We start from the raw sequence: 25,550 nt of genomic DNA, 5'->3' as shown, positions 1-25,550 counted from the left end.
CAGTAAAGCAGAATTTATGTAAGTTTAGCAAATTTTATATGTTGTAAACCTGTGCTCTATGCATACGTTCTAATGATTTTACACGAAAATGTGTGCTAAGTCCCAAGGGTCTGGTTCTGTCCTTTAGTGGGAAAAGTGCACAAAGTTTGGTTCACTTTTCAGGTATAAAAGGCATTGCTGCCTCTCTTGAATGATGCAGATACCTGTCTCTCTTGCATGCATTTTTTGTGTACATCAGGGAACAGCAAGGGCTGAGGAGGGCACAGCTGTAACTGCTGAGTAATGCCCCCTTTTAATTGCAAGTCTGCCTTTCAGTAGTGGCAGTGAACAAGGAGAGGAGCTGTGGGCAGAACTGCAGTTCTGCCTGAGCAGACTGGTGATCCTGCACCCTGGCTGTGAGGAGTACTCTTCCCCAGCTCACCCTTAGACTTCAATTTAAATAATTTAACTTGCAGGATTTAAATCGGAACCATTGGTCCTTCACTTGTGTGTCTCTGAATTAGTTTCAAGGCTAGTGGTTGATAGAACTTTTTTCTGCCTACCAGATGATAATCTCTTAGTTTGATAATCTCTTGTCTGATAATCTCATTCTAGCACTGATTGTTACAAATAGAGCAATAGGCACACATCAATACAGCACACTCAGCTTTTCATGATTCCCCTTTTCACATCTTCCAGGAATGTATTAAAATAAAATGAGGTGTTTCAGTGGGGCTGGCATTTAGAGTTAAATAATAAAAAGATAAGTTAAATAAATTGAGGAAAAAAAGCTTTACTTTGACTGTTGGATTTTACTAGTGGATTGATGTCAAACCAAGCTCTGTTAATACAGGATGTGGCAACATTGGTGTACAGCTGCATTTGGGAACTGTCATTTATCTCTGGTAGCAAATTAGCTTTAAGACTGACTTCTCAGATAAGAGTATTTGACCTGGGGTTTGTGTACTCCTAAATGGATATATGCATGTGCATAGCATTACGAGGGCTATTTTGTTATGGAGGACCAACAAGGTGAAAAAAAATAATCTCACAACCACTGTGGTATACATTGCCATGCAGTTTTGGATGATGGTTTTCCAGCAAGAGCTGGAAACAGTTTGGAAATGTTTTTTGGGTTTTGGTTTTTTTAGCTCAAGTGAGAACCTAAGAGTGGTGGTGCCAGTTAAGACCCAGGTCTATTTTGCCCACTGCTGTTCCCAGCTTTGGCCACAAACAGGTGCCCAGGGAAGAAGAGGAGGAGAGCAAGTGTGTGTGGTACTTCCCCAGCATGTTTCCCTGCCTCCAGCTGTTTCAGGCAATACGTTTTTGTTGTGGGTTTTTTTGTGGTTTGTTTTGTTTTTTTTTGTGTGTGTGTGTTTTTTTTTTTTTTTTTTTTTTTTTTTTTTTTTTTTTTTTTTTTTTTTGTAATCCTAAACAGATTTCTCTTGGAGGTACTTGTGGAATTTTAGGGTAGTGACAAGTGTTCACCTTTTATACAAGGAGCTGCCCTGTGCTGCATGCGTTATTGGTACTAAGCTTGAATCTCCTGGGTCTCATGCTGTCCTGGTGGGTGGTATTTCTCACTAATGAGGAATTAGTGACACACATGACAAGATTTTGAGGCTCTTGGTATTTTTGGTGGTAGAAGAGCAGTGGATCAACTGCTGTTAGGTCAAGAGGCAACATCTATTCCCTCTCCCCAAATACAGCATACACAAATTTCAGATTCCTGTTACTAGGATGTGAATAGTTCTTACATCATCACAGGTTCTCTACACAAGATTGAGTTGTGATGTCATGAAAGAGGCATTTGTTAACTATTTCTGTCATTCCACTTACTCCTTCTTTTAGTTTTATTCCTTTAGTTCTTTCCTTTCTGAATCCTGCCTCATCTGGAAGGTGACACATGCCTAGGTGAAAGGCTTGCATTAAGCAGGATTTTCTTGTATCAACTCTTGACATTCCAAAAAATGTCAACTCCTGATTCATGTTGCAAGCAGGATCTAGTGCCAAGATGTTACTTGTTTCCAAGTCTTCCACTTACTAATCAGGTAGCACTGCAGTTGCCGGATAGAATTGCCTTGAAGATGTTGCAGAAGTAGATCCTGAAGTTTCATGTCTCAAGGTATCCCCTATCACTATTTTGAAAGCAATGTCAGTGCTGCTCTGGGGGTGGCATCACACCAAGGGGCACCGTATGCAGACTCAGTGACACTCGTGGGAATCATCTTTTTCCCATGTATGTGCAAAATAACTTTAGTTAACGTGCCAAATGGCATCATTTATTTATACAGGTTATGTATTATTTTACCTTCTGTTCTTTTTAAGACATCTGTCTTTAATCTCCACCCTTCTATTAAAGTTTATATATTCTGCTTGTTAATATAGCATCAAGGCACATATGTTTCATGTATCGTATTTGGGGAGACTGCTGTATACCAGCGTGAGTGTATTTTGTTCATGTTTTCTGTACCTCTGCAGGTGTTTATTTAGATGTGTGTGCTGTTAGTAATTTTAATTGATGTTGCAGACAAGTTTCCAAGCCGGAGTAAATTTAAAACACTGTAAAAACAATGCAAAATGTAGAAAACATAGAATGCAAAACACTAGAAGTGATTTTAAAAGTGATGAAATTCGTAGTAGCATTAAATTTTAAAAATTTTAAGAATTCACTGTCACCAGTCTTTGAATGTGTGGATTTGTCACTTCTTGTTTCTGTTCCACCTGTAGAAGTGTCATTAACCACTGTTGTAGCCCTGAGATTTTTTTTTTTCTTTGTCTGCTTCAGTTGGTGATCTAATCTAACCATCTAGTGGGTGAGTGCCTATCAGAATAACTCCAAAAGTAGATTATTTTAGAATCAAGTTACTGTTACATATGTCTATGTTTAACCCATATGGGGGGGTGAAACTATAGCAGTTGTTTTAACACCTGATGACCCCTCCCCAGCTGAGAAGGGGAACTGAGATAAGGAGGGGGAGACCTATGGATTACAATGAAAACAGATTCAATGGAAAAGAAAAACTAATACTAATATTAATACTAATATAATAAATTATACAAATTGTACTCAGTGAATTGACCCAGTGAATGAATCAGCTGTCCTGACTTTTGCCTCTCCTAGATTATGTTTGTAGCTGACTCAAAGCTGCTGACCATGGCTGGCCCATGATTTTATCACAGTGAAACCAGAACAAAATACAAAAAAATCAGCATTTAAAATTCTAGTGCACAGTGAGAACATACCAAATGTTCCTTACAGGGTCAAAAGTCTTTATTATGTGAACTATTGAAAATCTGTGTAGTTCTTATCTGTATCAGGAAATCTAGAAGCAGCAGCAAAGATGAAATGTTAAATGTTTAATTTGGTTTCTCTGATTATAAGATTATTGAAAATTACCTGATAGACCATGAGGTCAGATTCTTCTTGGTATGGCAGTGCAATGCTGTTGATTTTTAACTGAGTTGTTACTAATTTGTTGTAGTCTAAGAGCAAAAGCAAGACCATTTGTAGCAAAAGTAGAATAATTTCTCTAGTTGGAGAGCCAGGCAACAAAATCAGACTTCACTCGATGACTTTCAGGGTAGACCAAGGATCATCTGCAGTATGAAAATCAGCACTCTTTAATCTTTGTTCGTTACAGGTGCTGGTTTATTCCTAATTGTCTAATTTAAAGGAGGATATTCACACTCACATGGAATAATACCATATCTTTGCAGCAGTGTCATTGAGATGAACACTGTTACTGCTGTGACAGCAGTGAGCTCAGTCTGGTCTTGCATGTGCATGTAGGGTGATGATCTGGTAGCTCTTGGTGCTCCGGTGAGAAGTCCCTGGAGCACTTATGTCAAAAGCAGGCAGGTGGGGGAAAGGAAGAACTGGAGCCTGAAACAGTTCTTGCTGTGTAGTACTTGCAGGTAAACCCAAAATCAGGGCAAGGTACCAGATTTTGTGTTAAGATGTCATGCCTTGCTGAAACATGCTATGGTGTGACACCAGAGTTGTACCTTTCCGTTCACTGCAGAATGAGAGTCCCTCCCCTTGCTTTTACTGATGGTTTGGAGGGCAAAGGGTAGAACCCAGGGCTGATACTTAAGTGAAGTGAGAGGTAAACTCAGGTGTTCAATGGCAGTTAGTGGAGCAGCTGCAGGGCTTCCCTCAAGTAGTTATTCACAAATAGCTGTTAAAGAGAAGAAAACCAGGAAGTTTTTGTGAGCTGTGCTTTCCCTCTGCTGTCTTTCATAGAGCTTCTCTCCCTTGTGGGTGCTCTGATGTCTCCTTTTTATGGGTGAGATTTGGCTTCAGGCTTTCCTTAGTAGACATTGTGATGGGTCATCAAAACTTGTGAGGACATGAGACTTTTGAGAAAGGTCCCTCTCTTTTAAGTTTGTCTGATATGGTCCAAGAGTTGTTGAAGAACTGATAGTGCTGGGCTAAGAGAGACAGAAGTGTCACACCACGCATTCCATCATGAAGCCAAACCCAAAGAAGTCTATAAAAAGACCCCAGCTTCAGAGTATTTAATTCACTTAATAGTTACATTATGGAAAAAATACTATCTGGTAAATCAGAAACATTTTCTTAAAAGCAAAAAGTAAGTCTTGTTAATCCCAATTTCAGAGCTCTTTACAAACAAATTATTTTACCATTTCCTCTCCAGTTCCTTAGCAGTGGAAAGGAATAAGCTGGGTGACTGCCGGAAACCTTTAGGCTGTGCTCTCTGTTGCAAAATATAACTGCCCCACTGGTACTTTGGGGTGAGATAATTTATTTAATTGAGCATCAAGGCAGACCTTGGATATGGAAATATATGAAAGGAATGGTCCACAAATAAAGGCAGAACATTCAGCAGCATTTCACAACCCTGAAACAAAATAAATGAAGTGCAATGCTAGCAAATGTTTATATAAATCATGCTCCAGTATTACAGTGAACAATTATACCTCTCTTATCTCAGGCACTTATCTCTAGCTAAAGCCAAGTGGCTTGCAGGTTTAAATTGCTCGGTATTTTTTGAAGTCGGTGTGGTAATGAAATCTGCTAAGCAGTTGGGATTTATGTGTGAGCATTTTGGGTATTTCTTTTGGCCTGACTTATCTTTGAAGACACAAAAATAATGTAGTCAGAAGAAAAAAGCCAAAGTCTAATGATTTTAATTGCAAAGAACTGATGTTTGTACTTGTGTATAAACCTTCTTGTTAGCATTTTCTTCTCAACTTTACCATTTTTTTAAGTATTCTGTATAGAAATATTTAAATTATATGAGAGTAAATCCTATGCCCTCCTCCTGCCACCTCTTCCATGGCCACAAAGGAGTCTGATGACATTGGGGTTGCTGTTCCCATGATCAGGGACTCCGTGGTGGGTGGTGGGACTCTGAGACCTCTGGGACAGGGAGCCAGTGGGTTGCCTCCAAGCCTGTCTGACCGAGCATTTCTGAATGGATGGGAATAGCATAAGACCATTGGCTGGATGTCTTGTAGTTCCTGATGTGTACGTGCTTATAAAAGGTGCCAGAAACCAGCTCAGAGCAGCAGTGAGGATATACTAAGCTTTTGTAACTTGTGTTCAGATAAAAAGGTAATGTTTGCTGTATAGTGTAAGATGGCAGAGAGTTTTTCATTATAGTTTGTGCTCTGCAGAAGTTGGTATTGTACGTTGCATGTCTTCACTTTCATGATTCTTGATGACAGTATCCTCTCCTGTCTGTGATGTCGTTCTTGTGATTGCAGCTATAATTTACATGGAGGAATAACATTAGACAACAAACTAATATTGGATATATAGCTTTTCTTATGATAGTTTGTCAGACAAGACCAGCCAGTTCTTCATACAACATTAGCAAATGCTCTGTGGAGCACCAACAGTAAAGCAAATGTTGAAAATACTCTGGCCTGGCTTTGGAGGTCAAAGGTGGGATGTGTTTTCTGGTGGTTCTCAAAGCATCATCAGCACAGAACAAATGGGTGTGTGTTTTTTTATTGCCTTACCACTTAAAAGTATATGTACTTAACATTATTATTATTATTATTTATTTTATGTCTAGCTTTCCTGAAGTTCCTGTGCTTCTCCTGTTGAGTAATTGAAGGTTAACTTTTTTTTTCCCTTCTCTTACTTCTCACTGTCTTTGCTCTTCCCTTTAGCTCCCTACATTGCAGTTGCAAATAATCAGAAAGTTCAGTGTCAGAATTCCTGAATTTTACTCCATACTGAGACCAGTGAAACCAAAGAAGCAGGTACTTCTTTGTAGCTAAAGAGACAGGAAACCCAGCAGCTTGGTGGTATTGAAGTGGTGGTTCATAGCTCCATAATGCCACCTCCCATGGTTTGCAGTGCTTTGCCAGCTTCCATGTTGCGATTTTTTTACTGCCCTTCTAGCCTTAACTCTCCAGGCATTGGTCAAGTGGACCTCAAGTCCAATATGATGTTTGAGAAATTTTGATCATGCTTTTGGCTCTTGAGAGAAACAGCTTAGCATCAATTTTACAAAGGGGAGTTGAATCTGCATGGAAAAAGCTGAGTTGTGGTACTTGAAAGATCAGCCAGACAAGTAAGACTAGAGAAGTAGCTCAGGAACCCTGAAGCTGAAAGTACAGACTTGTCAAGGGATTTATAAATGTGTTTTTGCAGGATTTATAGGCATCTTTTTCTCAGAAAGTCACCAACAAACCTCCCTCACACCAAGGAAACAAGTTGTATTTTAAAGAGTGTGTCACTAAGAGAGTGCATTTTGATTTATTTCTATTACTGATGTCTTAAGGTGTCCTTTAAAACAGCTTCAGACATCTCTGGACTGTTGGTGTCTTGACAGTGAATGGCTCTGTTCTGAATTATTTTGAAAATAAAGTTTTCACCTCTCCCTGTGCACTTTGCTAGCAACTTTCTGATAGATCCTGTGATGTTTGTAGGATGTTTGATCAGTAAAACATCAACAAGTATGAGGAGAATTTCATAGAACCAGATTAAACCACTGAATGAGCAACCAGCACATCTGCTTTACCTCTGGTTCTCTCAGATGAGATCTCATCTGTGCAGCAAGGTATTTTTGCTCCTCACTTCTGCCTTTATTTCACCCTCACATTTTCTGAGCTCTCTGCCCACAACTGGTGAGCCTGTTTTCAGGAAAGGTCCCTTCCCACAACTTTGCTTTTTGCTATGTAGTGAAGGGAAAGCTTGAAGAATGAGGCTTTGGAGGTCTGAGGAAGCAAGACTAGGTTTGTTTTTACAAGGAAATCAAAACAGAGCTCTGACCAATATAAGCAAAGTATCAAAACCTATTGGATTTCAGAGTACAGGCAAGTGCTCCTCAGTACACTTACTTTCTATAATAAAAGAGAGCAATTGAAGAGAGAATATTTGTGACTTTTTTGTTACTAAGTGGTGCCTATAGATGTGCTGCCTGTATGGATACATTTACTTGTGCCCCAAAGTACTTGTGCAGTACTTCCTCACTTCTGGTCAGGACATTTTACTGGGGTCTGTACCATGTATTTAGGCCAAACTTAATGCAAATCAGTGTGTCCTATCAGTAAAGATGCAATGAGCAGTCATAACAAATTGATGCACTTTGAGTTTCTCTTGCTACTTTTTTATTAAAAAATATTATTATTTTTTGTTTAAAAACCTAATGTTGTGCACTGATCATGCGCGTGGTGTAGAGAGACATTGTCAACCAGGTGCCTTGAGTTGCCAAAGAGTGGGTGTGAGTCCACCTGTGCCTGATTAGGACAGGCCCCTATTGGGCATGAGCAAGACCAGGGGGCCAATAAAGGTGGGACACACACCCACAGAAGGCACCTCAGCTCACTCTGGTGTGAGGCATGGAGAGGTCAGCAGCTCGTCGAGCCTCTGGAGCAAGAAAGGCTCTTCCCGCTACACTTCTACCCTGGAAGCGCTGTGTGGTGGCTGGAGTCCTGGAAGAGACCAGCAGCTCGTCGAGCTTCAGGAGCAAGAATGGCTCCTCCTGCTACAGCGTGGCTTGTTCTCTAAGTTGTTTTGTTGTTTTTTGTGGTCTGAAGCCTTAAGGTTTGAGGGAGAGATACAGTAATGTGTTATTTTTTACATGAGCGATGTGATAATTTGGCTTCCAAGATGAGAGTGTTATGCTCAAGTAACAGTTTAAAACTATTTAGAGGCAAATACGTGTTTGTTGTGTAGAAGACACTTGCTGACAACACTAGTAAAATGATCTTGAATTCATTGACCTAACTTTATATAGCAGGTAGCAAAGAAATTTCACCCCAGAAATATAAATTGAGGTACTAAATGATCTGGGATGCTACTTTTTCTCTGTTCTTACATTCATTAAGAAGAAGAAAAAGAAAAAGGAAACTAAGAGCTAAGGTTGAACTACTCTGACCTTCAATCTAGTCATTATGGGCAAAAACATTTTTTTAAAATACCACGTGGCTCACTTATGTTGCATTCATGTTCCAGTGGTAAGAGCACTTGTTCTAATTCAGAGCATTCAGGATTTTAAAGTAGTTTAGTCAGACTTTTATATCTGAACTAAAATAAATAGGCATATGGCAAGTGGAAGAGCATATAATCACTCTGCTGCCTCAAAATTCTTTTGAGGTCAGGAACTTGAAAACAGGAACCTATAGTGCAGCTTGTGAACACAATGGGAACAGCTGGTGCTCAGCACTTTTGAAAATGAGGTCACTTTATTCTTGGTTGAAATGTGCAAAATGGGTCATCTGGGCATAGGCTTAAGACAAAGGCTAAGCACGTGGCCATTTATAACTAAGTTGTCCACATTGCCAGAACTAGTTAGTTAAAAAGATTCGGTTAAACAAGAATTCACAGGTCTAGGTTTGCATTTTTCCTAAATTTTGGAACCATAGCTCCCACTAGATAAGTAAATAGCTGCTGTATTTTTTCAAAAATCTGCTCGTTCTAAAGATGACATCATCCATATTTTCCACAGTCACCCCTCTTTCATGTGCCTTTCTGCTTGTCCTTCACATAACCTACTTTAAGAAACACTGCTCTATTGTGCAGTCCTTGGGAATGCTGCCTCTCCTCCAGTCTCAGCCCTGGGACTTCCTTGGTTCTGCCAGCAAAACAAAAGAGAAAAATCCCAAACATGCACAAAAGCCATGCCATCATCAGCAAAATCTAAAGATGCATTAGGAGATGCAGCAAGAACTCTTCCTGGATTTGACCACTGAGTTTTCATTGTAAATATTCTGCCCAAAACTAAGTTGACAGCTTTAAGGCCCAGATTCTGCACTTTCGGTTAATTAAACTCCTGCAAACACATCTGAGGTGATGGTATCAGCCAGAGAATATGGGTATATCAGATCTTACAGATTTGAGACCCAGTATTGATCACTGCTGCGTGACATGCAGCAGGGGTTTAGCATGAGAACTGGTAAGTATTTTCCATAGGAGTGTGCAGGTCTTGGATTCCCTGCCTCCAGCCACCCCAGTAGCCTCTACAGATTGGCATCTGGCTGAACACCTGGAGGGTGTAGAGCAAAGGAAAATCCAAACTGGAAGGAATCTCAGGTGATTGTATTCTAACCTCTTCTTCTTGAATACAAGCCAGTCCTCTCAAGTGGAAACAGCACTTTTTAAATTAAATTCTGTTAATTTAGCTGTGGAATAGTACATGCAAATCAAACTGGGCTTAGACAAAAGCCTTGAAGCCCATGCTAAAATAAACAGTGCTCCTAGTTCCAGGACTACCCATTCTTGTCATTAATGATCTTGCCTAGAAGTTTATTTTGTTAATCTAGGCCTGTTTTATTGCAAAAATATTGGGTGTATTGATTGCAGAATACTTCTGCATCATTGTTCTTATTTTTTTCTGAAGTTTTGTGTTCAGCTGATGAAATAGCCCAAGAAAGTGTACAGTGACATTGCCAAGAACAGCCAAAGCAGAAGGAAAAAAGCTGTTACCAAATCTGGTGCATTTTGCTTCCTGAGGTGAACTGGTGCTAGAATTACCCAAGGCTCCATCTCAGAGCCAGTACCAGCTTTCACATGGACCCACAAGAATGGTTCTTGTTAGTTTCTTATTTTTGTAAATGTAATTTAGTGAGACAGGCTTGATGATTGCCTTCATATGAGGTAATTTGCCTGTCTAAACCAAACTTACTTTGGCTAGTTTTTAACTAGAGCTGTCAAAAAGAGCAATGAGGAAGAAGGCAGCAGTGCAATGAATTCCAGACTGGAAAAGCAGATTATAAGGGGGCAGGTTTATGGTTGGCAAAGCGCAGCTGGGGCTGAGCTGGCATCTCAGCACTCATCATTGCAGAACAGTGCTGTTTGTACAACATGTTCGTTGTAGGGTTGATTTTGAAAAGTGCCTTGCTTCCATCAGAGAAGCTTTGATTGAACCATGTATATGATAAGTATTCAGTGGCAACTAAGTAGCTAATACGAAGATGCATAATAGGTTGGGGGTTTTGTGGTCTTACCACCAGGTCTGGGGTGGTTTTAACAATCAGAAATACTTGTGATACCAGGTGGCTTTACTACTTTCAGTTTCACTGGCAGAAGTAAGCACTTAAAAAGTTCATCATAAGATTCCCACAGTGTCTTTCAGTTTCTAAGATTTGTCTTGGATGAATTGCTGCACTGAAGAGTGATTAATCACTATCTGGGAGATGGAACAAGGGTGGCTGGCATAACAGACAGAAGCAGAATTGTCTGCTGGATGCCCAGATGAATGGGCTGTGTCTGGAGGAGTGGTGGTGGTGTCTGTCTCGCTTTCATGTGCTGAATTGTGTCTTCCTTTTTACTTAATGGCCAGTTCTAGTAGGTGGTTTTCAGGTCATGAAGGAAACTGCCCCAGCTTTTGCAATCACTGTAATTGATTCTTTGCAGAAGTAATATTTAAAGGGAATTGAAACAGCAGTATTTACTAGTTATTCCACAATGCATTTTGCCATTCATTTCATCCTCTGTTCAAACTGTTGCTGGACAAATAGATGTAACAGTTTGTAATTAATTTCTTTAAGATTTCATATGTAATATTTCCATCTTTGCAGAAGCTGCATGCTAAAGAACCTACCATTGCTGGCATCCTGCACTATCTTTTAGACAATCATGTTTTTCTCTCAGAGCTGAAAGATTTGAGAATATGTCATATGAATAAAACTATGTGCATGCCTTCTAATAATGCAGTCATTTTGGAACTTTGGATCACATTTATACATTTCCCTTGAAGTGGGGAGTTTTCTTTTCAACTATGTGTACAGCCAGGACTTGAAAGCAACCCTCCTTCAAAGTGTAAATACAAATACGAGTAGGTTGCAAGCCACTTCTAGTTGTACTGTAAATACAGGCATTGAGAGCATCCAGACCGCACAGGTGCCCAAAATGTAGAACAAGAGAGGGATAAGGAAGCAGCTCTTTAAGCCCCTGATCTCCCTGAAGGAAAAATGTCATCAGAGAAGAGACTGGAAGGTCATTTTAGAGCTGTCTCTAGAGCATAGTGCACAAGCTCTAACTGGGGTGACCGCTGAGGACAAAAGAAGTATATTCCCAGATAAGACTTCTGCGTACTGAGGAGCTTCAGGGAGAACGGTTGTGCAGGGCACAGTGGGGGAGCCCAAAGACAAAGTTGCCTTTGCCAGGCTTGGTGTTCCCTGGGTAGACATTAAAGAGAGGGGACCAGAGCATAACCTAGTGTGCCAAGTGTCTGTGCTGCAATGAGAAAAGTGCTCTGGGTTTTAAATTTATGTGTTTTAATAGCACAGAGAAATTTTGTTGCAGAAATGACACACACACCTCCTCCACCACCCTCCAACGCTGCCCAAGTCAGGATTAATTTGCTTTCCTTCCTTAAGTGCCTAAGGTAGTGGCTGCATAACAGCTCTGATGTCTTCCCCTGTGAAATGTATTATTGCCACTTGCCATACCTTGTGTTGGATGCTGTGTCAAAGCCCTTGATTTAAACGTAGTTCAGGGCATAATTAGCTTTGCCTGCAATATCCTACTATTAGCTGTTGTAAGAAATAGTAGTAAACATCTTACCTGTACTAAAGTCTTACTCATCTGCTCTGAACACCACCCCCCAACATTTACATTGTCTTTAGAAGAAAAGTTTATTCAATAGGTAATGCATTGGAATTTTTGTTGTTTTGTTTCTTTTATTAACATTTTTCTGTGCTTTTTTTTGTCTGTGCCATTTAGTTGAATTCAATGCAGTGTACTGTGGTATTGAACACTGCACCTGGTGGGTTAGATTTTTGTAGTGTTTTTACATTTTTAAGTGAAGGCTGTGAAGGCCTATATGGATTCTTTGTCATGCATATGAGCACATTATGCAGATTTATTTTATTTCTATCTTCACCAGTCCTGCTCTGTGTTCTCTGTCTTGCTTTTTTGCTATGGATTAAATCACATCCGTGTTGATTTTATTGTGGACAGTTTACTCCCAAACTCTGAGACCCTTTGTGATTTCCCCATGAAAATTGTTGTTATGAATACTCATGAATACATATTTTTACAAGTATTTACTATGCTTCATGTCTCTGAGAAAAATTCAGTTAAAATAATCTTTGAGATCGAGTAGAATGTTTTATTGATATTACTGCAATGTTTTTGTGTTCTTATTTCATTGAATCAATACTAGTGGTAGTATCGAGGCCTTCAAGTATTTTGGTGTCAGATACTTTTGTCTCGGACTTTTTCAAGAGTATTTTGGCCAACAAACTCGAGCCTTTGCTGGTTTAAATAACTTCTCACAGTAATTCATTGGTATCACATTATAAAAATACTCGTTGGTTGATTCTGAGGGGAAACAATGGCAAGAACCTAAGGGGACAATTTCTTAGGACACATAATGTTGGTGAAATTTTGGTTTACTGTGCTGGGTAAGTTCTGGGCTCGACTCTTCCTCTCTATCCCAGCTCCACCCAGGCCAGCTCTCTCCTTTTATGTTGGCAATGACCTGTCCATGACCAGAATTCAAGCCTTGGTTCTACAAGCAGAGAGACTTCACCAAGGTTCATGTGTGCCTGGTATGCAGCTGATGAGAAAATTCATATTTATTCTTATCATAATTATTTATTTGTATTGCAATTGGGTACCTGTTCTGCTGGATACAGAAAATAAAGGATTGTGAATGCTGTGAGGCCTTAGGTTCTAAGCAGTGTACTCAAAGAGAAACAAGATGCAAAAGAGATGGGAGATGCAAAATATGTGCAGAGTAAAATATTCTCCTATATTTTGTACTGCCTGTAAATTCTGTTAGTGAACTAATAATGCAGCAAGGGAGAATCTAGATTATTAACTATATTTTGCAAGAGAGAGACCTCAGTTTGGAATTTGGGAAGTGAGAAATAAATCATCCTTTGGGAGCTTTTATTCCTTGTTTTGCAGCAGAGGTTTTACCTTTCCTATCCTTGTAGTTATGTGCAGAACAACTGAGTTAAAAACAATCTCTCCATCAATGATGCATAAACTGAATTGATTTTTGTTTAAAAAATGTCAACAAGAAAAAAAAGACATAGGAGTGATGTGTATAACTTTCTGTCATTCAACCACTGTCTGTTGGTGAGAATGGGTGCCTGTTAGAGGCTATGTATATGAGTGGAGAAAACTGATAACATAAACTGAGCCCCTCCATTCCAAAGTGAATAGTCCTGTCAGCCGTGAAGATGTAGTATGTTCTTCAGCATTTAGGTCACTTGTCTCTAGTGATTTGAAGTTAATCTCTCATTTCCCAAGACATTAGGGAAGAAAAAGACGAAACTGGGAATTGCCTGCCTGCCTCCAAATGGCTGTGGCTACCAGAATAGCTGGAACTGTCTCACTGCAGTGGCTGCTGAAGTCTTCTGTGATGCCTGCAAAGCTAGACTTAGAAATGCTTGCCTGGGGGACACTCAAGACAAAGCTGTGTTACAGACCTGCTACCTGTCATCACCGAGGCTGAAAAGGGAAAAAAAATGGAAATTTGGGGTACCATCTTCTCACATGTCAGCTGGAGTTGACTGAGCAGGGCTGTAAGGGAAATGGTGTGCATATGCTGTTCATGGTACACGTTCAATATGAGTCACTGTGCTAGGTGATGGGGACATAAGTGATACTTTTTTTATGAGTTCTTAAGGAACTTTGAGAACCTGTTAAAAGCCATGACTATAAATTGCTGATCTTTTCTTTTCTGAGCACCAACGCCCATGAACTGTGAAACTAACACAACTTGTTAACAAGCAAAAAGCAAAAGAATGAGAAAGAAAAAAAAAAAACACCAAAAAATGCAACAACTAATAAAACTTTTGAGGCCACTCTAGATGCTTTACTTGGTTGCATTGTGCTTTAACTGTACAAAATAAAGGATATCCTAGAGCATGGAAAACAGCTTCTCATTTCTAACTAAGCTTATATTCCTCATGTGGGAGATAGGAGCCCTGGTATGAGGAGGATAGGATTCATGGAGTTAAAGTACACCTGATATTTGTTCACAGGAGACATTATTTGTTGCCTGTGTAACTGAATGTATAACAAGAAATGGGGAGGTTGGTATCATGGATGCAACCACTGGAAAATTAATCTACCTAGGGTCTTATAAACTGTCTTGAGCTTCTTCTTATTGAGGAGTTCTCAGGTGATACATGCCTAGACTGGGAGAGATATTAACAGGATGTTGAGCTAATTATTGACACAAAGCTGATTCCCCCTCTCTTTACTCTGAACCTTAATTACATCCTGAGAATGGAGTGTGAAACAAGAAAGAGAAAAAAAAAATGCAAACAAACAAACAAAAAACAACCTAGCAAAAAAAGAGTTCTTGGGAATTGATTTTTGGATTTCAGGTCATGGGTATGAAGTGAGGGTGCTGCTGGCTGGCAGGTGTTCTGATATCTGCAGTAACCTGGGTAAAGATCTTTTCTCTCTGCAGCAGATTGTCCTGTGACTGAAGTGCTGAGTGACATTTGGGGGCTGTGGGTACCAGCCTGCTTCCAGGCCAGCCTCTGTGGCCTGTGTTCAAACAGATGCTTGGGAAGTTTGCTGAGGATGGTCAGCCCATTCAGTGGTGCTGGCCAGCCTAGGGCTTCTGCCATGCTTTTCATGTGTCATCCCCAAAGGGCCATCCATTCACTTCCCCTGGTCAAGTAAAGAGCATTTGTCTCTTTGTGAGTTTTGTCTCTTTGGCCTGAGTAGTCAGTGGGACCACTGTGCTGATGTTTGGTTACTTTCAGATCTCCCTGATCATAGACTTGGCAGCTTTTCTTTGGAAGAAAAGCATTTTCTAGACACCTTCCTCTTCAGATGCCAGGGCTCTGTAACCAACTGGTTACATCTGTGCCCTGTATACAATTTTTCTCCAAGGAACTTAAAATCTGACAGTTTGTCTATTTTTCTTTTTCTTCATAACTCTTTAGATATCTTTCTGTTTTACCCCTCCCTCCCATTCCTTACCTTCCCATATTCTGGAAGAGTATTTTCCCTTTCTTATTATATGTGTGCCCTTTTGCTCCCCCTCATCACTCTCAGCCCTCCTACCCCCATCTTTTCAGCCAGGATAGAGTGCAGTCCTAATCACTCATACTTTTTATCTTCTTTCTGTATCTTAAGCAAAGCCTTTTTGATCTGTGTGTGTGTTCTGGAGCAGAACACACCAGGACTGGGACAGGGTGAGGCTGAAAGCAAAATCATTGAAGCAACCATTGAGACTTGTCTTAAAAGCAGGAAGTCAACTTTGTGATTCATTATCTTCTTAAGAGACCTAGAAAGTTCTTCCTGTGTTTGAACGTTTAAAGTGCTTGCATTTTGAATGAGTTTAGGAGGTTTATTTGAAGAGGTAAGGTACTAAGATGAGAGTTTTAAGTGCCTTGTTTGAGCACATTTGAGTCTTTTGGAGTCTGGCATTTGTCACATCAAAACATTTAAATTGTTCTCTGTCTTTTGGGGTTGGTTTGGTTTTCTTGTGATTGTGGTTCAATTTTTTTTTTCCTTTTAAAGAGGTGCAGGGGGAGTAGTCAGAGAATCAGGATAATGATTTTAACAAACAGAAATAGTTTGTGTGAATAACTCCACAAGCAGCTCTTCATTCAAGCATAATTAGAAACACATTTTAAAATCATTTCCACCCATACATTTTTGTGGGTATCCTTTGGGTTTGTAATAGAAGGTAGCACAAAATGAACTTCCAGCATGAAGGATTTTCTTCTGAAGAGGCTGCATGTCTTCATCCACGAAGACATCCATGGTATTCCTGAAAGATCACGTTTCTTTTTGGTTTTGTTTTTCTTTCCACATGCTCAGAATCTACCTGGATTTTTGTACCAAGGTATAAGATGCGTAGAATCATAGAATAATTTGGGTTGGAGGGGACCTCAAAAGGTCATCTAGTCCAGTTAGATAAAGGAGAAGTTCAGGATGAACCTTCTAGCTAAAATACTTTTCTGTCTTGTAAACTATAATAATCTATGTGCTTGAGCATAGAGCTCCTACATAAGAGTACAGAGATGACAGACAAATTCCTGAATGTTGTGTCCAGGTTTCAAAAACCTGTCCACCAGTTAGATCCTCTTTTCACAATGCTTGTTCATAACTGCTATTTGATATGTTCACTAGCAATAAGAAAATGCAACTTTTCATGAGCTTTGTTGTTGATAAGCAACTCCCAAGGTGGATGAAATCATGCTCTAGACAACATGTTCATTTTGGTTCCTTTGCTTGGGGCTTCTCTTTATCACTTCAGAATCAAGATTTTAAATTAAAAACAAACATTTCCAAAGTAGTCCTTCTGCCCTGTAGGGGCTTGTCTTAATGCTTGCTCCTTTGTAGCCTTGTTTTCCAGGTATTCAGATGCTTCTCCAGCTAAGACTGTTACCACAGCTGCTTTCTGGGAGGGGCCTAAATCTGAAGGGTCTTGAGTCCCATCTCTTGCTACTTCTGTGGGTGACTGTTAAACCTTTCATCTAATGGTTCTAGATCCATTTTTAGACCAGGCTTTGTCCCTCCTGGCAGAAGGCTGTGCTGTTACCCAAGTCCTGTCACAGGTAGCAATATTGGTCTCAGTTGCCATCTGAATTTTCTGTTTGCTGAAACAACTTTTCTTTTCTGGGTGGTGCATGGTGCTCCCCAGACTGCTGGCTATCCTGGATCCTTACTGTCTGTTTTGCCTAAATGTATGGCTTAGCATCAAGAGTGGTGAGTTCTGTGGTGCAAAATTAAGTGGGTTTTAAGGTATACATTTTAGATTAGCAAGAGAATTATTGTGACGGTCATTTACATTAGATGCTGAATAAGTATTTGGAAAGAACCTGTTCTGTAGTTTATCTGCTGTTTCCTTTGGGTTTCCTTTCAGTTTCTTTTCTCTGTGTGATGGACAGGATCTGTCTCAGATATAAAATGTCTTGGGTTTTTTTTGAAACATTCTTCAAGCTCTTTGTTTTCCTTTTTTTTTTGCATGCATGAAGTACTTAATGCCCGCAATCTGCATGAAAATGTTTTGTATATAACTCTAAAGGCTCCCTTAGGACTGTAGACTTTTTAAAATGGAACAGTTTAGACATTTTCCACACAAATGGGCACTTGGGGCAGATGTCATTATAAAAATTGTAAGAATATTTTTAGATATTTTCACTGATTTTGTTTGTTTGTTTGGCATTTTTGAGTTGTTTGTTTTGGTTTTTTGCTGGAGTTTTTGTGGGAATGTTGTTGTTGTTGGGGTTTGGTTTGGTTTGTTTTTTGGGGTTTTTTTTTTGTTTTGTTGTTTTGGGTTTTTTTGTGTTGTTTTTTTTGTTTTGTTTTGGTGGGGTTTTTTTGGTTTATTTTTCCTCTCCAGTCTCAGTGGAAATTGCAAGTCAAATAGAGTCAATGTGATTTCTCGTACTGGCAGAGAAGTAAAGAGGGTGGCTGCAAAGTTAGACGTTAGTAAGACGCTTAAACAACAGACAGTTGTCTTTGCTTCAGTCAACATGGTGCAGGTGTTGAGGCTGATGTAATTGAGTTGCCTTTTTCTACTTGGAGTTGTACATACATATTCATAAACACATGCAAAGCAATCAAGTTTTGCGTTCAGGATATAAATTAATGAAATGGGGGTTGAGGTGCAGAACATGGCAGAAATGCTTCACATGCAAATCCTGCTCAGACTGAATGAAAGTTTTCATTTGAAAATAATGTGTTAAGATTCTCAAGTTTCACATCAGGAAATACATGATACTGGATATTCTTGTAAGGACACACATTGAAACTTGCCTTGAAAACTTGAGGCTTGCATATAGTTGACTAGTAGGCAGAAGTTGTATTTTGTGGAGGGTTTTGGATTCTAAGAAAATTGTTTTCTGATTTGAAACAGAGTCCCAGAGTAGTCAAATTTCATGTGGAAGAAAATCCTAAACCCAGTATTTTTAGATCTGACTAATACTGAATTCCAGCAGGATCAGACTGGTTTGTTTCAAATTTGACTGTTTAAATATTTTAAATATTGCTCTCCCTAATGCAGCTTTTTAGAACAAAGTAATTTGAAGGGAAAGGAAAGGAAAGGAAAGGAAAGGAAAGGAAAGGAAAGGAAAGGAAAGGAAAGGAAAGGAAAGGAAAGGAAAGGAAAGGAAAGGAAAGGAAAGGAAAGGAAAGGAAAGGAAAGGAAAGGAAAGGAAAGGAAAGGAAAGGAAAGGAAAGGAAAGGAAGCGTTCATGTAGGAATGCAGTAACAGGAAGTTCTGACATTTGTGAAAATATTTCTCTCTCCAAAATTAATTTCACAATATCAGTATGGTTTTCTGATACATTTTAAAATCAGTAGAATTGTATTCTACACAGTAGGATGTTGTTCATGTGAAGCCATTCTTTCTGACTGTGTGTCATCTGTGTTTTGTAGAGATACGCCAGCAGTGAGTGGAGACATGCAGCCTTGTGCCTGTCTCCTCCTGCGTGTTATTTTCCACTGGAGTGGTCAGTATCTGATGTCTAATAGACCGTAGTCCTTGGGAAACTCAGTTCTTGCTGGTTTTTAACAGATCCTTAGAACTGGAGATGCAAATGGGTACATGCTGTCCCTGTCAGAACAGCACTATTTTTACATACATTATTGGAATGTGTGCTTGCTACTTATATCTTAATTTATTCCAGCTATGTGTCCTTACTTTGTAGTGCAGTTTCATGATAACTGAACAGGAGCTCCTGCTTCTACATTCCTGTATGGGCTGTGGGCTACTGCCTCCTATTTTGCTCTGAGGCAGGGCCTCCACTGTCCTAACAGGGCACCCAGTCAGCATCTGGCATAAAATACTCAAGTTTTTTTGGCAGGACTGGCTTTCACTGGGTTAGCTCCCTAAACTGTCTCATAGGGGAGGATCAACCATAAATACTGGCTGTCTGTGATGGGTGAGGAAAGTAGTGGTTAGGTTTTAGATTGGTTAGCTCTGCTGTGCAGTGAAGCATCTATGAATGCTTCTGCAGATGATGACTTATCTGTGTATAGGCTTAGAGTTTCCTATGGACAAAAGGGAATACCACAAAACATCCCTGTCATAGTGGTGGATTCCTCTTGCCACTGGAAGTAGCAGTGATGATGTCCAGTCCACTGCATTTTCAGTATTAGTCCAGAATACCTGAAAGTTGCTGTTAGCAGTAACTTTGTTTTCTGCTGTAGGTCAGGCTGGGATGGTTTGGCCTTTTTGAAGCTTACCCAAATGTACCCACTGGCAGTGAGGTGAACAGTGTACTGATTTTGAGCACACAGCTCAGATTTGGTCTCTCCAGAGTTCTTGAAGAGAGTTTGGTTCTGGTTCCAATGCCAGCTTAGATGTTTGCCTATTAAAAGCACCTATTTGCTAGTGAAGTTTTAAACACAGATGAGATGCTAATGTATGTGTCTGACATAAGTGCTTCAAGGGCAATATGGGTATGTATGGGGTCTTTTTTATTGCCTGTTTAACCCTCACCATCATAAACAGAATATTTCTTGCATAAGAGAGACCATTTTGCATGAACTATTCAGTAAAGTTTTCCAGATGTTTAGATTAAAAAAAAAACACAAAAAAAAAGAAGGGCAAAATGTATGCTTAGAATATGGTGGCTACTAGGGATTGTATAAGTAATGTAAGTGGTGTACCACAGCGTTCAGCACAGACTGCAAAAAGAATCTGAATGGTCAAATGGTAAGGAAGTTACCCCACATGATCAGCATAAAGCTGTCCCAGGCACATTCCCAGCAGTCACAGTCACAGCACTAACTGGACTACAAATGTGTCAGGTAGCTCTAAGTCATCCTGACCACCCCTTGCTTTTGGATGAAAGCTGTTTTCCTGGTGCTGTTTTGGGAATCCTGATGATTAGCCTGCAGGAACCAGGTGTGCTGGGGCAGTCCTGGAGCTTTTTATCTGGTGGCTGTAAGAATCCAGGTGTGCTGTTTGTTCATCTCCTCCTGGAGTTATTACTGCTCAGTGCAGGGCCTCAAATTTGGTTCTTGCTGTAACTAATTTGCTTGGTGATAATCTGTTAGTTCGGTACAGGCTGTTTTGGAATTGCCTCTGAGAGAAGTGGGAAGGTGGAACAAATTGAGTGCCTAGCCTAGTTTAATCTTTGCCATAATCTTTCCTTTTAAGTAGTGAATGAGAAAACTTCAAAAACTTCCTGTAAGTTTTCAGCAGAAATCCAGAATTTTTATATCTGAGCAAATCCCATATGTGGAAGGAGCAGTGAGATAATTCCATATTTTCAGTTAACAAAAACTGTGTAGAGAAAACTAAGGTATTCTTTGATTGCAGATATCGCAGAAATATTTAAACACCAGATTTCACCTTATTTTCTTTAAATACAAACGAGATGTCAGTAGAAGTGGTGGCTTTTGACTGTAGACTTATCATCCTTAAGCTGATAGTCATGGCACATCTCCTATAAATTGTGCAATTTGGTTGAGCAGTTGCTAGTTTAGCTGTAAGCTGTTGTCAGTCATCTCGTCCTCTCTGGTTGTTTGCCAGGTTCCTCCTCCTGTACTTGAGGAAAAAGGGAATTGCAGATGTTGAATAATTGAAGGTACGTGGTTGGTTGCAAAGCCAAATACCAAAACAGATAAAATCATTATGAGTGGGGTTTTTTTTGTTGTTGTTTTGTTTTTTTGTTTAATTTTGTTTGTTTTTTTTAAAGGAACCTTTTAAGTATGTAAAGCTGAAAATCACAAGGAGGAAGTGATCTCATGCTTTCATGGCCTTATAGATTGTATCTGAAGCATGTTGGCTTGGTCTGAACTAAGCTATGAACTCCTTGGGGCAGGGTTGGTCTTCTTCCACATCTTGTAAAATGCCAGACACTGCTGATATCACCTGGTGAAGAACCATTTCCTCATACCTGACTTGTAGAGGAAGCGATGAGTTTCAGTGGTATTACTGAAGGAAAGGTGATTGCCAGCATTTAAAGGTTTCAAAGATAAATGGCAAGTAGAGAAGCCAAAGCAATACTATGGGAAATGCAAGAAATAAGCAAGAAAACATTTTGGACATGATATGGCAGTATATCTTTTTAAAAACCTCTGCTTAGAGCTTCCATGATAAATCTTGGCCTGGAATTTCCTATAACCAACCAGCTGTTGCATCATCCTAGGAATTGCCTTCTGTTGGTTTTTAATACCTGGCATGGGGAAATTAAGCTTACAGGGGGGTTTAATGTTTATTCACTCTTTCACTTATTTGTTTTGCACAGAAGGGTTGTGCCAGTGGTCTTGAGGATGGTGTGCACATTTCCACTTGTGCAGCAGTTCTTAGCCTTGCTTAGAGTGACAGTTGCCTTTCCAAATTGGTATTACTCTGCTGCATTACCTTCTTGATCTTTTTTTGCCATTGCTTAAGCAGAAAGTTTCCGTTTCTTTCAAGTTACCCAGCTCTGGTAATAGGTTGCATGTCAAAGTCTGGAATAAAAGCATTTGTGCAGATTCCTTAAGTAATTCAAACGATGAGTGAGCTCATAAAGGGAAGAACATTGCAATTTAGGCTGGATCAGTGGTTAATTGGCTGCTGCTCTGTTCTCAGCCTCCCTTGTGCCTCAGCACTGGAAGAGGATGAGGTCATGGCGCTGATTCTTGACCACAGCATGCTGTAGAGTTTCTGTGTCTTACCAGGGCTTGCATCAGCTGCATCTCAAACACTTATTGTGAGTTGTTGTGACACAATTAGTGCTTTAGCTTTTTCCTAAACATCCATCAGCTTGGTGTGGTTTGGCTGTACATGTCAGTGAAGCCTGTGGACCATGAGACACACCAGTCCTAAAAACCAAGATGTCCATTTACGCTTGTGAAGAAAGCCTTTGGCCCATGTTCAGAGTAAAGTTCAAATTCATCTACCAGATCCATAGGAAAGCACCTTTTGTTACCCCGTGAGTTGCCTTTATAAATTTATTATCCTGTTTGCTTTTGACGCTTTTTTAAAAGACTGTTGTAGTCAGACATCATCTTATAAGCAGCACCAAGAGAGATGGAGAAGGTTGGTTTAGATTTCTGATTTGCTTTACAGCTTTGCTTTTCAGCCTGTGTGCAGCATTTGTTTTTACAAAGCAAGTTTGAGTAATAGAAACTCCTGCGTCTAGTCAAGATAGAGGTGCAAAACACCTCCTTGATTGTTGTCGTTTTAGACAGTAAGTGGAAAACTGGCCTAAGTTTCTGCAGAAGTATGGATCGTACCTGAGTAGAATCTGAGGGAAGTATTTTGCTTGGGGTCCCTTGTTATATCTTCTTAAACTTTAAAAACAAAACAAAACCAATCTTGAAGCAATTATGAAGCCATGCTGAGTTAAAAAGCCGCATACAATACTGGAAGGGTTTAGCCTTTTGAAGAAGGGGGTGGGTTTGGTTGCGGTGACTGTTCACATTTACTTCTGGCTTCCGCAGCACACGTCCCGTCATGCCGCTGCCCTTGGAGCCAAAGGGGATTTGGGGCCTTTATGGCTTTTTTGGAGTACCAAGCCCCTGCCACGCCCTCGCTGCAGGTGGGAAGGTTGCACATGAGGACAGGAATTCCTGCTGATACAGGAATTGAATTAAAATCTGTTTTACCACCATCTATATTCCCCAGCCTCAAATGAAAGCACAGAGATCCCTCAACTCCAAGCCAAACAAAGCAAGCAACAAAAAAACTGTTTTTGTTGTTTTGTTTCTGAGCTCCACCCGGCTGGGATCTGGGTGGTTCCTGAGGCAGCAGCAGCAGCACACAGAGGTGCATGTCTTGGGGGGAAGGGAGGGTGCTTTCGCCATGCTTTCGCGTCCAAAATGTTCGGGGCACGGGTGGCATTTGCTGCAGGAAAACCCTGCCCCGGTTCCTGTCGAAAATGTGCAAGTGCAAAGGTGGAGGTAACATCTTATCTTCCACCCAGGTGAATATGGTTTTTATTCCTTGTTTTGGGGGGCACCGAAACGTTGCCAGCTTTCCTTTGAGATTCGGGAAGGGAGATATTGGGGTACGGGCCCCTCGCGTTGCCGCCACGCGTTGCCATGGCGACGGGCGGCAGTGCCCTGCGCGGGGCATGCCGGGGCGGGGCGGGGCCGTCGGAAGGTGCTGCTGGTGAGGGACCGCGGCACCGGGAGCCCGCCGGCCCCAGCTGGGCCAAGCCGAGCCGGGCGGCCGCGCCGCCCTGCCCTTGGCGGGCGTCTCTGCCCCCTTCGAGTCCGGTATCCGCTTTGCTGCACAATAAAAGCCCCGTCAGCAGCGGCAGCGCGGGGCGGTGGGTGGCAGAGCTGCGCGGCCCCCTTCGCTCGCCGGTTGATGCGGCGTGCGGGCCCCAGCGGGCCGGTTGTACCGGCTGGGCTGCTCGGCCTCTCGAGGAAGCGTGGACGGTATCTGGCCTGTGTACTCGGGATGAGCGCCGGGTGTGTTGGCGGGTGAAGGTGCGTCGTGCAGGCCGCAGGGAGACAGGCGCTGCGGTACAGGCCGTGCGTGTTTCCCTGCGTGATCACAGAGCCGGTTCGGGCCAAACCCGGTTCGGCCGCACGGTTCGTGTGGCGGCGGTAATATCTCATAGCACGGCTGAATTCGGCCGTGACTTACACACCTAGAAAGTTGTAGAGGTTAGTGGCAAAGCGAGTAAATCTGGTATATCTAAGCACTTCTTCTGAGATTCCTTATTGCTGGTGCTGGAGGGCAAAGAAACAAGTTGGTTTAATAAGCTACAAAAATTTCAAAGCATACTTAAAACGCTGAAACATCTCGTCGGTCTCTCTGTATTATTCCTGTTTAACACTTTGAACGGTCGTCCAGCTGCACAACAGCAATATGCTTTTGTCAGCCTGATGGGTGAGACTCCAGCTGAAGTCTTGATCAGCTACTGCAGAGTTGTCCGATGTTTTCTTCCAGACTTAGAAAGGAAATTGGTATTACTGTCTACACTCATAATGCTGGAGGTCTCTTTCCAGCTCCAGTAAACTGCAAGTAGGCCCTTAAATCAAGTTTTTCAAGTTGAAAGATCCTGTCACAATGTAGAGATACTTTACAGCTGCATCACATCTCATGTTGTAAATTACAAACCAGGCAGTTTTAGGATTTTTACATCTTAATCTTAAAATCTAGGACAGTCCCTGATGGATAAATTATGCATGCACGGTACACATGATGTATTGGACTTGCTGCACATGTGAGATGGGTCTATATGCATGCAGTAGCCAGTGTCCAGACATCAGGCAGCCTTAGTTGCCAGGCATCTGGAAAAGTGGGCGATTATTTAAAAAATATGGGAAAGTGTTTCCATGTGCAAGCATGCATGGATCATAGGATTTCTGTGAATAATGTGGTAAGTCTGTTCTCACCTGATGTCCTTCTCTTTGTTCTCCCTCTACCTCAGTGGACTATAACTCCCTTTAAATGCTGAAACCAAAATAACTTTTAATTTGCACTCAGCATAGTTGCATGGAAACCTCAGTAGTTCCTTGAGAGGCCAGGAAGCCTTCATCAGGCATTGATTTGCTTTATGGTGCGGAAATGGGGAGAGAAAGGTTTTGGAATAGTTTCAAACAAGTTCTTGGAGTTCTGTATTTTACAGAACTTCCGTACAGGTTATTCACTGGGTACTAAACCAGATATTGTTGAAAAAAAAACATTACGAGTGTAATGAAATTATTTATACAAGTATTTTATTCTAACGGTAACGTTTGCACTGAAGTTTCCTGTGCCTGTGACTGCAAGTGTATTTTGTAAGGAAGGTTCTTCTGTTTCTTGCATTTTAAACAAGTATTGAAAACACTGTAATTTATAATTCATATTTATTTCAATCTTAGGAACATAGGCTTGCAGTTTGGAATTATCTTGAGAAATCCTTGCCTAAACAGTAAGGCAAGATGCTTCCAGACTTGCTTTTTTTAATTTTCTTTACTTATTTTTTCACTTTCTGGAACTTACTGCTGGCTTTGAATACCTGTGAATAAACTAGCCAGCAGATGATTTGAGGAGAGTGATCCACACTTGAGGCTGTCCACACTTGCAAAATAAATGACTTGAGGAATCAAGATATGCAGGTTGTTTGAGGCTTCATCTCCTGTATACTAGCTCAGGAGTCAGCCTGTAATTCACTCAGTTCGCTGGGAGCTGTCTAAGAAAGCATTCTTATTTTACTGCATTACTGAAAAAAGGGTGCATGTCATGCAGAGGCAATTTAAAACCCATTTATTTTCAGCATTCTTG

General features: G+C 40.7%; 1 protein-coding gene across 5 annotated transcripts in view; it reads left to right on the top strand.

Moving 5' to 3' along the window:
- STOX2 (storkhead box 2) overlaps positions 1–25,550 on the top strand; it is a 143,309-nt gene that overhangs the window by 82,886 nt on the left and 34,873 nt on the right. Inside the window, exon 1 of one of the 5 annotated variants that reach the window (XM_030450016.1) lies at positions 23,415–23,764. The exons of 3 other annotated variants lie outside the window; for them this stretch is intronic. The gene's annotated coding sequence lies outside the window, so the exon portion shown is untranslated. Of the gene's footprint in view, positions 1–23,414; positions 23,765–25,550 lie in introns of those variants that run through there. One more of the 5 variants, XM_030450019.1, reaches the window with a different exon arrangement.

Source organism: Calypte anna, chromosome 4A (assembly GCF_003957555.1).
Source record: "Calypte anna isolate BGI_N300 chromosome 4A, bCalAnn1_v1.p, whole genome shotgun sequence".
Lineage (NCBI taxonomy): Eukaryota > Metazoa > Chordata > Aves > Apodiformes > Trochilidae > Calypte > Calypte anna.
Note: the sequence above shows the minus strand (reverse complement) of the source record. Positions and strands in the feature narration are given on the sequence as shown.